Source organism: Ascaphus truei, unplaced genomic scaffold (assembly GCF_040206685.1).
Source record: "Ascaphus truei isolate aAscTru1 unplaced genomic scaffold, aAscTru1.hap1 HAP1_SCAFFOLD_1925, whole genome shotgun sequence".
NCBI classification, from domain to species: domain Eukaryota; kingdom Metazoa; phylum Chordata; class Amphibia; order Anura; family Ascaphidae; genus Ascaphus; species Ascaphus truei.
The window spans coordinates 20,582-34,852 of NW_027454829.1; positions in this window are offsets into that span (position 1 = coordinate 20,582).

A 14,271-nucleotide genomic window follows, 5' to 3' on the forward strand; every position below is an offset into this window, starting at 1 on the left:
TTCCCTAATCCTGGCTAGCACCGCTGCTACATGCACGGGATGTGAGCCCCGCTTCCCTAATCCTGGCTAGCACCGCTGCTACATGCACGGGATGTGAGCCCCGCTTCCCTAATCCTGGCTAGCACCGCTGCTACATGCACGGGATGTGAGCCCCGCTTCCCTAATCCTGGCTAGCACCGCTGCTACATGCACGGGATGTGAGCCCCGCTTCCCTAATCCTGGCTAGCACCGCTGCTACATGCACGGGATGTGAGCCCCGCTTCCCTAATCCTGGCTAGCACCGCTGCTACATGCACGGGATGTGAGCCCCGCTTCCCTAATCCTGGCTAGCACCGCTGCTACATGCACGGGATGTAAGCCCCGCTTCCCTAATCCTGGCTAGCACCGCAGCTACATGCACGGGATGTGAGCCTCGCTTCCTAATCCTGGCTAGCACCGCTGCTACATGCACGGGGATGTGAGCCCCGCTACCCTAATCCTGGCTAGCACCGCTGCTACATGCACGGGATGTGAGCCCCGCTTCCCTAATCCTGGCTAGCACCGCTGCTACATGCACGGGATGTGAGCCCCGCTTCCCTAATCCTGGCTAGCACCGCTGCTACATGCACGGGATGTGAGCCCCGCTACCCTAATCCTGGCTAGCACCGCTGCTACATGCACGGGGTGTAAGCCCCGCTTCCCTAATCCTGGCTAGCACCGCTGCTACATGCACGGGATGTGAGCCCCGCTACCCTAATCCTGGCTAGCACCGCTGCTACATGCACGGGATGTGAGCCCCGCTTCCCTAATCCTGGCTAGCACCGCTGCTACATGCACGGGATGTGAGCCCCGCTTCCCTAATCCTGGCTAGCACCGCTGCTACATGCACGGGATGTGAGCCCCGCTTCCCTAATCCTGGCTAGCACCGCTGCTACATGCACGGGATGTAAGCCCCGCTTCCCTAATCCTGGCTAGCACCGCTGCTACATGCACGGGATGTGAGCCCCGCTTCCCTGATCCTGGCTAGCACCGCTGCTACATGCACGGGATGTGAGACCCGCTTCCCTAATCCTGGCTAGCACCGCTGCTACATGCACGGGATGTGAGCCCCGCTTCCCTAATCCTGGCTAGCACCGCTGCTACATGCACGGGGTGTGAGCCCCGCTTCCCTAATCCTGGCTAGCACCGCTGCTACATGCACGGGATGTAAGCCCCGCTTCCCTAATCCTGGCTAGCACCGCTGCTACATGCACGGGATGTGAGCCCCGCTTCCCTAATCCTGGCTAGCACCGCTGCTACATGCACGGGATGTAAGCCCCGCTTCCCTAATCCTGGCTAGCACCGCTGCTACATGCACGGGATGTGAGCCCCGCTTCCCTAATCCTGGCTAGCACCGCTGCTACATGCACGGGATGTAAACCCCGCTTCCCTAATCCTGGCTAGCACCGCTCCTACATGCACGGGATGTGAGCCCCGCTTCCCTAATCCTGGCTAGCACCGCTGCTACATGCACGGGATGTAAACCCCGCTTCCCTAATCCTGGCTAGCACCGCTCCTACATGCACGGGATGTAAGCCCCGCTACCCTAATCCTGGCTAGCACCGCTGCTACATGCACGGGATGTGAGCCCCGCTTCCCTAATCCTGGCTAGCACCGCTGCTACATGCACGGGATGTGAGCCCCGCTTCCCTAATCCTGGCTAGCACCGCTGCTACATGCACGGGATGTAAACCCCGCTTCCCTAATCCTGGCTAGCACCGCTGCTACATGCACGGGATGTAAGCCCCGCTTCCCTAATCCTGGCTAGCACCGCTGCTACATGCACGGGATGTAATTCCCGCTTCCCTAATCCTGGCTAGCACCGCAGCTACATGCACGGGATGTAAGCCCCGCTTCCCTAATCCTGGCTAGCACCGCTGCTACATGCACGGGATGTGAGCCTTGCTTCCCTAATCCTGGCTAGCACCGCTGCTACATGCACGGGATGTGAGCCCCGCTTCCCTAATCCTGGCTAGCACCGCTGCTACATGCACGGGATGTAAGCCCCGCTTCCCTAATCCTGGCTAGCACCGCTGCTACATGCACGGGATGTAAGCCCCGCTTCCCTAATCCTGGCTAGCACCGCTGCTACATGCACGAGATGTGAGCCCCGCTTCCCTAATCCTGGCTAGCACCGCTGCTACATGCACGGGATGTGAGCCCCGCTTCCCTAATCCTGGCTAGCACCGCTGCTACATGCACGGGATGTAAGCCCCGCTTCCCTAATCCTGGCTAGCACCTCTGCTACATGCACGGGATGTGAGCCCCGCTTCCCTAATCCTGGCTAGCACCGCTGCTACATGCACGGGATGTAAGCCCCGCTTCCCTAATCCTGGCTAGCACCGCTGCTACATGCACGGGATGTGAGCCCCGCTTCCCTAATCCTGGCTAGCACCGCTGCTACATGCACGGGATGTAAGCCCCGCTTCCCTAATCCTGGCTAGCACCGCTGCTACATGCACGGGATGTAAGCCCCGCTTCCCTAATCCTGGCTAGCACCGCTGCTACATGCACGGGATGTAAGCCCCGCTTCCCTAATCCTGGCTAGCACCGCTGCTACATGCACGGGATGTGAGCCCTGCTTCCCTAATCCTGGCTAGCACCGCTGCTACATGCACGGGATGTAAGCCCCGCTTCCCTAATCCTGGCTAGCACCGCTGCTACATGCACGGGATGTAAGCCCCGCTTCCCTAATCCTGGCTAGCACCGCTGCTACATGCACGGGATGTAAGCCCCGCTACCCTAATCCTGGCTAGCACCGCAGCTACATGCACGGGATGTAAGCCCCGCTTCCCTAATCCTGGCTAGCACCGCTGCTACATGCACGGGATGTGAGCCCCGCTTCCCTAATCCTGGCTAGCACCGCTGCTACATGCACGGGATGTGAGCCCCGCTACCCTAATCCTGGCTAGCACCGCTGCTACATGCACGGGATGTGAGCCCCGCTTCCCTAATCCTGGCTAGCACCGCTGCTACATGCACGGGATGTGAGCCCCGCTTCCCTAATCCTGGCTAGCACCGCTGCTACATGCACGGGATGTGAGCCCCGCTTCCCTAATCCTGGCTAGCACCGCTGCTACATGCACGGGATGTGAGCCCCGCTTCCCTAATCCTGGCTAGCACCGCTGCTACATGCACGGGATGTGAGCCCAGCTTCCCTAATCCTGGCTAGCACCGCTGCTACATGCACGGGATGTGAGCCCCGCTTCCCTAATCCTGGCTAGCACCGCTGCTACATGCACGGGATGTAAGCCCCGCTTCCCTAATCCTGGCTAGCACCGCTGCTACATGCACGGGATGTAAGCCCCGCTTCCCTAATCCTGGCTAGCACCGCTGCTACATGCACGGGATGTAAGCCCCGCTTCCCTAATCCTGGCTAGCACCGCTGCTACATGCACGGGATGTGAGCCCCGCTTCCCTAATCCTGGCTAGCACCTCTGCTACATGCACGGGATGTGAGCCCCGCTTCCCTAATCCTGGCTAGCACCGCTGCTACATGCACGGGATGTAAGCCCCGCTTCCCTAATCCTGGCTAGCACCGCTGCTACATGCACGGGATGTGAGCCCCGCTTCCCTAATCCTGGCTAGCACCGCTGCTACATGCACGGGATGTAATTCCCGCTTCCCTAATCCTGGCTAGCACCGCTGCTACATGCACGGGATGTGAGCCCCGCTTCCCTAATCCTGGCTAGCACCGCTGCTACATGCACGGGATGTGAGCCCCGCTTCCCTAATCCTGGCTAGCACCGCTGCTACATGCACGGGATGTAAGCCCCGCTTCCCTAATCCTGGCTAGCACCGCTGCTACATGCACGGGATGTGAGCCCCGCTTCCCTAATCCTGGCTAGCACCGCTGCTACATGCACGGGATGTGAGCCCCGCTTCCCTAATCCTGGCTAGCACCGCTGCTACATGCACGGGATGTGAGCCCCGCTTCCCTAATCCTGGCTAGCACCGCTGCTACATGCACGGGATGTAAACCCCGCTTCCCTAATCCTGGCTAGCACCGCTGCTACATGCACGGGATGTGAGCCCCGCTTCCCTAATCCTGGCTAGCACCGCTGCTACATGCACGGGATGTGAGCCCCGCTTCCCTAATCCTGGCTAGCACCGCTGCTACATGCACGGGATGTGAGCCCCGCCTCCCTAATCCTGGCTAGCACCGCTGCTACATGCACGGGATGTGAGCCCCGCTTCCCTAATCCTGGCTAGCACCGCTGCTACATGCACGGGATGTGAGCCCCGCTTCCCTAATCCTGGCTAGCACCGCTGCTACATGCACGGGATGTGAGCCCCGCTTCCCTAATCCTGGCTAGCACCGCTGCTACATGCACGGGATGTAAGTCCCGCTTCCCTAATCCTGGCTAGCACCGCTGCTACATGCACGGGATGTGAGCCCCGCTTCCCTAATCCTGGCTAGCACCGCTGCTACATGCACGGGATGTAAGCCCCGCTTCCCTAATCCTGGCTAGCACCGCTGCTACATGCACGGGATGTGAGCCCCGCTTCCCTAATCCTGGCTAGCACCGCTGCTACATGCACGGGATGTAAGCCCCGCTTCCCTAATCCTGGCTAGCACCGCTGCTACATGCACGGGATGTGAGCCCCGCTTCCCTAATCCTGGCTAGCACCGCTGCTACATGCACGGGATGTAAGCCCCGCTTCCCTAATCCTGGCTAGCACCGCTGCTACATGCACGGGATGTGAGCCCCGCTTCCCTAATCCTGGCTAGCACCGCTGCTACATGCACGGGATGTGAGCCCCGCTTCCCTAATCCTGGCTAGCACCGCTGCTACATGCACGGGATGTGAGCCCCGCTTCCCTAACCCTGGCTAGCACCGCTGCTACATGCACGGGATGTAAGCCCCGCTTCCCTAATCCTGGCTAGCACCGCTGCTACATGCACGGGATGTGAGCCTCGCTTCCCTAATCCTGGCTAGCACCGCTGCTACATGCACGGGATGTGAGCCTCGCTTCCCTAATCCTGGCTAGCACCGCTGCTACATGCACGGGATGTGAGCCCCGCTTCCCTAATCCTGGCTAGCACCGCTGCTACATGCACGGGATGTGAGCCCCGCTACCCTAATCCTGGCTAGCACCGCTGCTACATGCACGGGATGTGAGCCCCGCTTCCCTAATCCTGGCTAGCACCGCTGCTACATGCACGGGATGTAAGCCCCGCTTCCCTAATCCTGGCTAGCACCGCTGCTACATGCACGGGATGTAATCCCCGCTTCCCTAATCCTGGCTAGCACCGCTGCTACATGCACGGGATGTGAGCCCCGCTACCCTAATCCTGGCTAGCACCGCTGCTACATGCACGGGATGTGAGCCCCGCTTCCCTAATCCTGGCTAGCACCGCTGCTACATGCACGGGATGTGAGCCCCGCTACCCTAATCCTGGCTAGCACCGCTGCTACATGCACGGGATGTAAGCCCCGCTTCCCTAATCCTGGCTAGCACCGCTGCTACATGCACGGGATGTAAGCCCCGCTTCCCTAATCCTGGCTAGCACCGCTGCTACATGCACGGGATGTGAGCCCCGCTTCCCTAATCCTGGCTAGCACCGCTGCTACATGCACGGGATGTGAGCCCCGCTTCCCTAATCCTGGCTAGCACCGCTGCTACATGCACGGGGTGTAAGCCCCGCTTCCCTAATCCTGGCTAGCACCGCTACTACATGCACGGGATGTGAGCCCCGCTTCCCTAATCCTGGCTAGCACCGCTGCTACATGCACGGGATGTAAGCCCCGCTTCCCTAATCCTGGCTAGCACCGCTGGTACATGCACGGGATGTGAGCCCCGCTTCCCTAATCCTGGCTAGCACCGCTGCTACATGCACGGGATGTAAGCCCCGCTTCCCTAATCCTGGCTAGCACCGCTGCTACATGCACGGGATGTGAGCCCCGCTTCCCTAATCCTGGCTAGCACCGCTGCTACATGCACGGGATGTGAGCCCCGCTTCCCTAATCCTGGCTAGCACCGCTGCTACATGCACGGGATGTGAGCCCCGCTTCCCTAATCCTGGCTAGCACCGCTGCTACATGCACGGGATGTGAGCCCCGCTTCCCTAATCCTGGCTAGCACCGCTGCTACATGCACGGGATGTGAGCCCCGCTTCCCTAATCCTGGCTAGCACCGCTGCTACATGCACGGGATGTGAGCCCCGCTTCCCTAATCCTGGCTAGCACCGCTGCTACATGCACGGGATGTGAGCCCCGCTTCCCTAATCCTGGCTAGCACCGCTGCTACATGCACGGGATGTGAGCCCCGCTTCCCTAATCCTGGCTAGCACCGCTGCTACATGCACGGGATGTGAGCCCCGCTTCCCTAATCCTGGCTAGCACCGCTGCTACATGCACGGGATGTGAGCCCCGCTTCCCTAATCCTGGCTAGCACCGCTGCTACATGCACGGGATGTAAGCCCCGCTTCCCTAATCCTGGCTAGCACCGCTGCTACATGCACGGGATGTAAGCCCCGCTTCCCTAATCCTGGCTAGCACCGCTGCTACATGCACGGGATGTAAGCCCCGCTTCCCTAATCCTGGCTAGCACCGCTGCTACATGCACGGGATGTGAGCCCCGCTTCCCTAATCCTGGCTAGCACCGCTGCTACATGCACGGGATGTGAGCCCCGCTTCCCTAATCCTGGCTAGCACCGCTGCTACATGCACGGGATGTGAGCCCCGCTTCCCTAATCCTGGCTAGCACCGCTGCTACATGCACGGGATGTGAGCCCCGCTTCCCTAATCCTGGCTAGCACCGCTGCTACATGCACGGGATGTGAGCCCCGCTTCCCTAATCCTGGCTAGCACCGCTGCTACATGCACGGGATGTGAGCCCCGCTTCCCTAATCCTGGCTAGCACCGCTGCTACATGCACGGGATGTAAGCCCCGCTTCCCTAATCCTGGCTAGCACCGCTGCTACATGCACGGGATGTAAGCCCCGCTTCCCTAATCCTGGCTAGCATCGCTGCTACATGCACGGGATGTGAGCCCCGCTTCCCTAATCCTGGCTAGCACCGCTGCTACATGCACGGGATGTGAGCCCCGCTTCCCTAATCCTGGCTAGCACCGCTCCTACATGCACGGGATGTGAGCCCCGCTTCCCTAATCCTGGCTAGCACCGCTGCTACATGCACGGGATGTGAGCCCCGCTTCCCTAATCCTGGCTAGCACCGCTGCTACATGCACGGGATGTGAGCCCCGCTTCCCTAATCCTGGCTAGCACCGCTGCTACATGCACGGGATGTAAGCCCCGCTTCCCTAATCCTGGCTAGCACCGCTGCTACATGCACGGGATGTGAGCCCCGCTTCCCTAATCCTGGCTAGCACCGCTGCTACATGCACGGGATGTGAGCCCCGCTTCCCTAATCCTGGCTAGCACCGCTGCTACATGCACGGGATGTGAGCCCCGCTTCCCTAATCCTGGCTAGCACCGCTGCTACATGCACGGGATGTAAGCCCCGCTTCCCTAATCCTGGCTAGCACCGCTGCTACATGCACGGGATGTGAGCCCCGCTTCCCTAATCCTGGCTAGCACCGCTGCTACATGCACGGGATGTGAGCCCCGCTTCCCTAATCCTGGCTAGCACCGCAGCTACATGCACGGGATGTGAGCCCCGCTTCCCTAATCCTGGCTAGCACCGCTGCTACATGCACGGGATGTGAGCCCCGCTTCCCTAATCCTGGCTAGCACCGCAGCTACATGCACGGGATGTGAGCCCCGCTTCCCTAATCCTGGCTAGCACCGCTGCTACATGCACGGGATGTGAGCCCCGCTTCCCTAATCCTGGCTAGCACCGCTGCTACATGCACGGGATGTAAGCCCCGCTTCCCTAATCCTGGCTAGCACCGCTGCTACATGCACGGGATGTGAGCCCCGCTTCCCTAATCCTGGCTAGCACCGCTGCTACATGCACGGGATGTGAGCCCCGCTTCCCTAATCCTGGCTAGCACCGCTGCTACATGCACGGGATGTGAGCCCCGCTTCCCTAATCCTGGCTAGCACCGCTGCTACATGCACGGGATGTAAGCACCGCTTCCCTAATCCTGGCTAGCACCGCTGCTACATGCACGGGATGTGAGCCCCGCTTCCCTAATCCTGGCTAGCACCGCTGCTACATGCACGGGATGTGAGCCCCGCTTCCCTAATCCTGGCTAGCACCGCTGCTACATGCACGGGATGTGAGCCCCGCTTCCCTAATCCTGGCTAGCACCGCTGCTACATGCACGGGATGTGAGCCCCGCTTCCCTAATCCTGGCTAGCACCGCTGCTACATGCACGGGATGTGAGCCCCGCTTCCCTAATCCTGGCTAGCACCGCTGCTACATGCACGGGATGTAAGCCCCGCTTCCCTAATCCTGGCTAGCACCGCTGCTACATGCACGGGATGTGAGCCCCGCTTCCCTAATCCTGGCTAGCACCGCTGCTACATGCACGGGATGTGAGCCCCGCTTCCCTAATCCTGGCTAGCACCGCTGCTACATGCACGGGATGTGAGCCCCGCTTCCCTAATCCTGGCTAGCACCGCTGCTACATGCACGGGATGTAAGCCCCGCTTCCCTAATCCTGGCTAGCACCGCTGCTACATGCACGGGATGTGAGCCCCGCTTCCCTAATCCTGGCTAGCACCGCTGCTACATGCACGGGATGTGAGCCCCGCTTCCCTAATCCTGGCTAGCACCGCTGCTACATGCACGGGATGTGAGCCCAGCTTCCCTAATCCTGACTAGCACCGCTGCTACATGCACGGGGTGTGAGCCCCGCTTCCCTAATCCTGGCTAGCACCGCTGCTACATGCACGGGATGTGAGCCCCGCTTCCCTAATCCTGGCTAGCACCGCAGCTACATGCACGGGATGTGAGCCCCGCTTCCCTAATCCTGGCTAGCACCGCTGCTACATGCACGGGATGTGAGCCCCGCTTCCCTAATCCTGGCTAGCACCGCTGCTACATGCACGGGATGTAAGCCCCGCTTCCCTAATCCTGGCTAGCACCGCTGCTACATGCACGGGATGTGAGCCCCGCTTCCCTAATCCTGGCTAGCACCGCTGCTACATGCACGGGATGTAAGCACCGCTTCCCTAATCCTGGCTAGCACCGCTGCTACATGCACGGGATGTGAGCCCCGCTTCCCTAATCCTGGCTAGCACCGCTGCTACATGCACGGGATGTGAGCCCCGCTTCCCTAATCCTGGCTAGCACCGCTGCTACATGCACGGGATGTGAGCCCCGCTTCCCTAATCCTGGCTAGCACCGCTGCTACATGCACGGGATGTGAGCCCCGCTTCCCTAATCCTGGCTAGCACCGCTGCTACATGCACGGGATGTGAGCCCCGCTTCCCTAATCCTGGCTAGCACCGCTGCTACATGCACGGGATGTGAGCCCCGCTTCCCTAATCCTGGCTAGCACCGCTGCTACATGCACGGGATGTGAGCCCCGCTTCCCTAATCCTGGCTAGCACCGCTCCTACATGCACGGGATGTGAGCCCCGCTTCCCTAATCCTGGCTAGCACCGCTGCTACATGCACGGGATGTGAGCCCCGCTTCCCTAATCCTGGCTAGCACCGCTGCTACATGCACGGGATGTAAGCCCCGCTTCCCTAATCCTGGCTAGCACCGCTGCTACATGCACGGGATGTAAGCCCCGCTTCCCTAATCCTGGCTAGCACCGCTGCTACATGCACGGGATGTGAGCCCCGCTTCCCTAATCCTGGCTAGCACCGCTGCTACATGCACGGGATGTAAGCCCCGCTTCCCTAATCCTGGCTAGCACCGCTGCTACATGCACGGGATGTAAACCCCGCTTCCCTAATCCTGGCTAGCACCGCTCCTACATGCACGGGATGTAAGCCCCGCTTCCCTAATCCTGGCTAGCACCGCTGCTACATGCACGGGATGTAAACCCCGCTTCCCTAATCCTGGCTAGCACCGCTGCTACATGCACGGGATGTAAGCCCCGCTTCCCTAATCCTGACTAGCACCGCTGCTACATGCACGGGATGTGAGCCCCGCTTCCCTAATCCTGGCTAGCACCTCTGCTACATGCACGGGATGTGAGCCCCGCTTCCCTAATCCTGGCTAGCACCGCTGCTACATGCACGGGATGTAAGCCCCGCTTCCCTAATCCTGGCTAGCACCGCTGCTACATGCACGGGATGTGAGCCCCGCTTCCCTAATCCTGGCTAGCACCGCTGCTACATGCACGGGATGTGAGCCCCGCTTCCCTAATCCTGGCTAGCACCGCTGCTACATGCACGGGATGTAATTCCCGCTTCCCTAATCCTGGCTAGCACCGCTGCTACATGCACGGGATGTGAGCCCCGCTTCCCTAATCCTGGCTAGCACCGCTGCTACATGCACGGGATGTGAGCCCCGCTTCCCTAATCCTGGCTAGCACCGCTGTTACATGCACGGGATATGAGCCCCGCTTCCCTAATCCTGGCTAGCACCGCTGCTACATGCACGGGATGTGAGCCCAGCTTCCCTAATCCTGGCTAGCACCGCTGCTACATGCACGGGATGTGAGCCCCGCTTCCCTAATCCTGGCTAGCACCGCTGCTACATGCACGGGATGTGAGCCCCGCTTCCCTAATCCTGGCTAGCACCGCTGCTACATGCACGGGATGTGAGCCCAGCTTCCCTAATCCTGGCTAGCACCGCTGCTACATGCACGGGATATGAGCCCCGCTTCCCTAATCCTGGCTAGCACCGCTGCTACATGCACGGGATGTGAGCCCCGCTACCCTAATCCTGGCTAGCACCGCTGCTACATGCACGGGATGTAAGCCCCGCTTCCCTAATCCTGGCTAGCACCGCTGCTACATGCACGGGATGTAAGACCCGCTTCCCTAATCCTGGCTAGCACCGCTGCTACATGCACGGGATGTAAGCCCCGCTTCCCTAATCCTGGCTAGCACCGCTGCTACATGCACGGGATGTGAGCCCCGCTTCCCTAATCCTGGCTAGCACCGCTGCTACATGCACGGGATGTAAGCCCCGCTTCCCTAATCCTGGCTAGCACCGCTGCTACATGCACGGGATGTGAGCCCCGCTTCCCTAATCCTGGCTAGCACCGCTGTTACATGCACGGGATGTAAGCCCCGCTTCCCTAATCCTGGCTAGCACCGCTGCTACATGCACGGGATGTAAGCCCCGCTTCCCTAATCCTGGCTAGCACCGCTGCTACATGCACGGGATGTGAGCCCCGCTTCCCTAATCCTGGCTAGCACCGCTGCTACATGCACGGGATGTGAGCCCCGCTTCCCTAATCCTGGCTAGCACCGCTGCTACATGCACGGGATGTAAGCCCCGCTTCCCTAATCCTGGCTAGCACCGCTGCTACATGCACGGGATGTGAGCCCCGCTTCCCTAATCCTGGCTAGCACCGCTGCTACATGCACGGGATGTAAGCCCCGCTTCCCTAATCCTGGCTAGCACCGCTGTTACATGCACGGGATATGAGCCCCGCTTCCCTAATCCTGGCTAGCACCGCTGCTACATGCACGGGATGTGAGCCCAGCTTCCCTAATCCTGGCTAGCACCGCTGCTACATGCACGGGATGTGAGCCCCGCTTCCCTAATCCTGGCTAGCACCGCTGCTACATGCACGGGATGTAAGCCCCGCTTCCCTAATCCTGGCTAGCACCGCTGCTACATGCACGGGATATGAGCCCCGCTTCCCTAATCCTGGCTAGCACCGCTGCTACATGCACGGGATGTGAGCCCCGCTACCCTAATCCTGGCTAGCACCGCTGCTACATGCACGGGATGTAAGCCCCGCTTCCCTAATCCTGGCTAGCACCGCTGCTACATGCACGGGATGTGAGCCCCGCTTCCCTAATCCTGGCTAGCACCGCAGCTACATGCACGGGATGTAAGCCCCGCTTCCCTAATCCTGGCTAGCACCGCTGCTACATGCACGGGATGTAAGCCCCGCTTCCCTAATCCTGGCTAGCACCGCTGCTACATGCACGGGATGTGAGCCCCGCTTCCCTAATCCTGGCTAGCACCGCTGCTACATGCACGGGATGTGAGCCCCGCTTCCCTAATCCTGGCTAGCACCGCTGCTACATGCACGGGATGTGAGCCCCGCTTCCCTAATCCTGGCTAGCACCGCTGCTACATGCACGGGATGTAAACCCCGCTTCCCTAATCCTGGCTAGCACCGCTCCTACATGCACGGGATGTAAGCCCCGCTACCCTAATCCTGGCTAGCACCGCTGCTACATGCACGGGATGTGAGCCCCGCTTCCCTAATCCTGGCTAGCACCGCTGCTACATGCACGGGATGTAAGCCCCGCTTCCCTAATCCTGGCTAGCACCGCTGCTACATGCACGGGATGTGAGCCCCGCTTCCCTAATCCTGGCTAGCACCGCTGCTACATGCACGGGATGTAAACCCCGCTTCCCTAATCCTGGCTAGCACCGCTGCTACATGCACGGGATGTAAGCCCCGCTTCCCTAATCCTGGCTAGCACCGCTGCTACATGCACGGGATGTGAGCCCCGCTTCCCTAATCCTGGCTAGCACCGCTGCTACATGCACGGGATGTAAGCCCCGCTTCCCTAATCCTGGCTAGCACCGCTGCTACATGCACGGGATGTGAGCCCCGCTTCCCTAATCCTGGCTAGCACCGCTGCTACATGCACGGGATGTGAGCCCCGCTTCCCTAATCCTGGCTAGCACCGCTGCTACATGCACGGGATGTGAGCCCCGCTTCCCTAATCCTGGCTAGCACCGCTGCTACATGCACGGGATGTAAGCCCCGCTTCCCTAATCCTGGCTAGCACCGCTGCTACATGCACGGGATGTGAGCCCCGCTTCCCTAATCCTGGCTAGCACCGCTGCTACATGCACGGGATGTGAGCCCCGCTTCCCTAATCCTGGCTAGCACCGCTCCTACATGCACGGGATGTGAGCCCCGCTTCCCTAACCCTGGCTAGCACCGCTGCTACATGCACGGGATGTAAGCCCCGCTTCCCTAATCCTGGCTAGCACCGCTGCTACATGCACGGGATATGAGCCCCGCTTCCCTAATCCTGGCTAGCACCGCTGCTACATGCACGGGATGTGAGCCCCGCTTCCCTAATCCTGGCTAGCACCGCTGCTACATGCACGGGATGTAAGCCCCGCTACCCTAATCCTGGCTAGCACCGCTGCTACATGCACGGGATGTAAGCCCCGCTACCCTAATCCTGGCTAGCACCGCTGCTACATGCACGGGATGTGAGCCCCGCTTCCCTAATCCTGGCTAGCACCGCAGCTACATGCACGGGATGTAAGCCCCGCTTCCCTAATCCTGGCTAGCACCGCTGCTACATGCACGGGATGTGAGCCCCGCTTCCCTAATCCTGGCTAGCACCGCTGCTACATGCACGGGATGTAAGCCCCGCTTCCCTAATCCTGGCTAGCACCGCTGCTACATGCACGAGATGTGAGCCCCGCTTCCCTAATCCTGGCTAGCACCGCTGCTACATGCACGGGATGTGAGCCCCGCTTCCCTAATCCTGGCTAGCACCGCTGCTACATGCACGGGATGTAAGCCCCGCTTCCCTAATCCTGGCTAGCACCGCTGCTACATGCACGGGATGTAAGCCCCGCTTCCCTAATCCTGGCTAGCACCGCTGCTACATGCACGGGATGTAAGCCCCGCTTCCCTAATCCTGGCTAGCACCGCTGCTACATGCACGGGATGTAAGCCCCGCTTCCCTAATCCTGGCTAGCACCGCTGCTACATGCACGGGATGTGAGCCCCGCTTCCCTAATCCTGGCTAGCACCGCTGCTACATGCACGGGATGTAAGCCCCGCTTCCCTAATCCTGGCTAGCACCGCTGCTACATGCACGGGATGTAAGCCCCGCTTCCCTAATCCTGGCTAGCACCTCTGCTACATGCACGGGATGTGAGCCCCGCTTCCCTAATCCTGGCTAGCACCGCTGCTACATGCACGGGATGTAAGCCCCGCTTCCCTAATCCTGGCTAGCACCGCTGCTACATGCACGGGATGTGAGCCCCGCTACCCTAATCCTGGCTAGCACCGCTGCTACATGCACGGGATGTGAGCCCCGCTTCCCTAACCCTGGCTAGCACCGCTGCTACATGCACGGGATGTGAGCCCCGCTTCCCTAATCCTGGCTAGCACCGCTGCTACATGCACGGGATGTGAGCCCCGCTTCCCTAATCCTGGCTAGCACCGCTGCTACATGCACGGGATGTAAGTCCCGCTTCCCTAATCCTGGCTAGCACCG